Raw genomic sequence first — 3,970 nt, 5'->3', positions numbered from 1 at the left:
TCTTTACCTACCTGTAAAATGGCAACAATAATTCATATTGCCTCATGTTGATAATTTTTCTATGTTCTTTTTACTTATAAATAACAGTTGACTGTAATTGTATATATTTATATAAACAAGAAGTATATCTCATTCAAATTAGGTTCCCAATCCAGTGTCTATTCATGTTGTGGAGATTGATAACTTCTTATATGTATATGATTAGTTTTATTTATCTATTAATCAGCCCATGTATATTTGTATTATTTAAATTTCTTCATTATCATAAAAATACCTTTATGAACATTCAAGTATAAGTCTGTGTGCCTCATAGATTTTAACTTAATTTTCCTGTATATATTATTTAGAATGGAACTAAGTGGTTCGTATGGTACCACTTAGTTATGTGGTAAATAGTTTGAGAAACTACAAAACTGTTTCCAAAGTTGTAATATTATACATTCCCATATTTAGAGTGAATTTTCCATTCATTTCCTCTCTCTTAATCCTTGAAATATTCATTATATTTTGCCTTTTAAAATTTTGTCATTTGTTGCATGAAGTAGAAAAATAATAAATACATTTCATTCTTGTTTTGATTTTCATTGTTTGAATGACAATTTTAATATTAATGTGCTTATTATCAATTTGTCTATTTTTTACATATAATTGTCCATTCAAATAACTTACTTTTTAAAATTTGTATTATCTTATTATTGCTAATTTTTAAACATCCTATATTCAGAATATATGTCCTCCTTCAAACCCAGAATTTTGTAATGTTTTCTTCCATTCTATAGTTTGTACTTTCAATTATTTGAACACTTCAGAGGAGAAAACTTCAAATTTTGAGAAGGCCCAGTTTGTCTCTTTATTTATTTATTTATCTATTTATTTATTATTACTTATGACTGTGGTACAGTATTAAAGAAATAATTGCCCTAGCTATGGCTACAGAGGTATTCTTCTGAGTTTTCTTATTTTAAAATGATACATTTAGGTCTATAATGAATTTTAGTTAATTTCTGGTGTGAGATGGGGGACTGTACATATTCTTTTACTGATGGAAGTGCAGCTGCCCCACTGTCATTTGTTCTGAGGACTATTCTTTCCCCACTGATCTGAATGACACCTTTGCTAAAAATGAATTTACCATGAATCTAAGTGTTCAATCCCGGATGCATCATTCTATTCAATTGACTAAGACATCAATATTTATGGTATTTTCAACAGTGTCATGAATAATCTGGATTTGAAGTAAATTTAGAAATAAGGAAGTATAGGTCTTCTTATATTATTAATTTTAATCATTTTGCCTATTCTGGATTTCTTGCATCTATATTAATTTTAAAATTTCTTTGCCAATTTCTAAGAAAAAAGGAAAGCCAGACTTCTGGGAATTGTATATGCATTATGTCAAATATGAAGAAAATTTTAGAAGTATTGCCATTTTAACAATATTACCTTTAAATCCATGACATGGGAATTTTTTCCTTGTGTTCAAATCATTAATATCCTTCAACAATATTTGTAATTCAACATTTGAGCATTTCACTTCTATATTTCTACATTTTTTGATGCTTTTCTAAATAAACTTGCATTCTTAGTTTGATTTTCAGATTGTTCATTTCTTGCATATAGAATACAATTGATTTTTTGTACATTGCTCTTGTACACTGTAATCTTACTGAGCTCATTTCTTAATTTTAATATCTTTTAGTGGATTTTGAAGGGTTTAGTATATGAAAGATTATGCTATCTGCTAACATAGTTTGGGTTATTTCTATTCAGTCAGGATGCCTTTTATCTCCTTTTCTTACTTAAATTGCAGCAGATAAAATTTTCAATATAGGTTTTATAGAGGTATGAAAGTGAATATTATCTTTTTCATGTTTTCAGATAGTATCTACACTTTGTATTAAGTATTATGACAGTAGAGTATTTTTCATGGATACTAATATCAGTTTTGGGACTTTGCTTCTACTCCTATTTGTTCCCATGCTTTTATCATGAAAGAATGTGTGTGTTTTTTTAAATGCTTTTTATTTACATCATGTTTTCTATATTTAGCTATTATTCTATAAATAAAGCAGATTAGAATGATTGATTTTGAATGGTAAATAAATTTAGTCTTCCTGGAATTAAAATTATTAGTAATAATATATTTCTTATATCATGAATTTGCAAAGTTTGGGAAATATTATTATGAGAATTTTGACTTCCAAGTTCATTAGAGGTTTTTATAATTTATATGTTGTATTGGGTCAGATTTTTTGTTAAGACTGAAAAATATCCCATGGTATGTATATAATGCAGTATATTTATCCATTTACCTGCTACTGGATAGTTAGGTTGTTTTTACTTTGAGGCTATTGTAAATTATACTCAACAAATCATTCCAACTATTACTGTTTCTTAATCCATACTACATGTCTGCCAATTCTAATAAAAGCTCAGTGTCTGTCAGACTTTCTGCTTTATCTCTGAATTTCATTGCTCATGTGAGTCTTTCTGAATACATTAGTCTATGTGCCTTCTTAGATTAACACTTATTCTATTTTTGTTCCTTCTGTTAAGAATTTAGGAACACCTACACACTGTCTGAGCTGACCTATGAATTTCTTTGGCTTGTGGTAGATTTTCCAGAGACCAAGTAACCTGCAGAAATTATTCCATGATTCAAAACAATACTAAAAATGTCTGTTTTTCACTTCTTTCTCCATGGCTTAATTGCATATGACTTTGTATTTTTATTTCTGATTTTTTTTTTACTCAGTTGATGGTCTTTGTTCTCTGGGTCAATATTTATATCTCTATTTTTCTTTGTCCCTCTGAACTATTTTTTTCTTTGAAATTTAAAAAAATATAATAATAAAAGTATGCTGGGGATGTGTCTCAAGCGGTAACGCGCTCACCTGGCTTGTGCAGGGCGCTGGGTTTGATCCTCAGCACCACATAAAAGTAAAATAAAGATGTTGTATCCACTGAAATCTAAAAAAATAAATATAAAAAAATAATAAAAGTAATATAGTTAATTCATTTGTTTATATTGTCATGATTATATTTCCTATGATCACTTGAAGTTTAAAAAAAAATTATTTAATAATTAACTGTTGTCAATCCCAAATGATGATTGAAATACTTGTGACTTTACTCTGTATAAGCTTGCCAAACAAGAGTCTTATTTTTTTTTAACTAAAAGTATTTATTTTCTTCAAATAATGACATATCCTCATCAAAAACCTAAAATGTGTGTCCATTTCTTATGAAATAATTTAAGCATCATATTAATTTGCTTGTTTTTTGCTCCCCTGTCAGATATTCATTCTTCTTAGATAAAAATCCAACAATGAATTTTTATGTTAATTTCTGTTTATTACATTTTTTCCAGTCCATTCCACATTTTAAACTTAATGACTCAGACTATAAATTTATCAAGACTTTTAAAATATATATATTATTTATTTATTTGGAATAAAAAAGCAGTATGTTTCATAAAATCAACTAAAGAAATTTTCAAATTTTTATTTGCTTATTAATTTATTCTCAGGTAAGTTGAGCAAATATGAATGTTCGTTTTTGCTTTTTATGTTAATCTGTATTTGTTGCTATCATCTACTGATAACAAGATTGAAAATCCATTATGTAATTGATGCTGTCCATATCACATGTTAGCTAGTTTAAATTGATATTAGATGAATAGTTTTTGTTAAAAGGAAACATTTTGTATTGGTGGATTATATTATAAAGTTTATATTTAGCTGTACATATCATCAATAAACTTGTAGTGTCAGAAGAGAAAATGTCCATTGACAAGTAATTCTGTCCTTGTGCCACAGTATATATTTTATGTTATCTTACTTTTAGATATATAATGTTTTCAAACATGTAATGAGCTAGGAAAAAGGTTCAAAAAACTTCTGAGGCAAATAATTCTTAGATAATGCATTTTGAATTTATTATTGCTGTGGGTATATATATGACTTTCATG

This window comes from Callospermophilus lateralis, chromosome 5, assembly GCF_048772815.1.
Source record: "Callospermophilus lateralis isolate mCalLat2 chromosome 5, mCalLat2.hap1, whole genome shotgun sequence".
Taxonomy (NCBI): Eukaryota; Metazoa; Chordata; class Mammalia; order Rodentia; family Sciuridae; genus Callospermophilus; species Callospermophilus lateralis.
The sequence above is the reverse complement of the archived record's forward strand: the minus strand, read 5'-3'. Positions refer to the sequence as shown.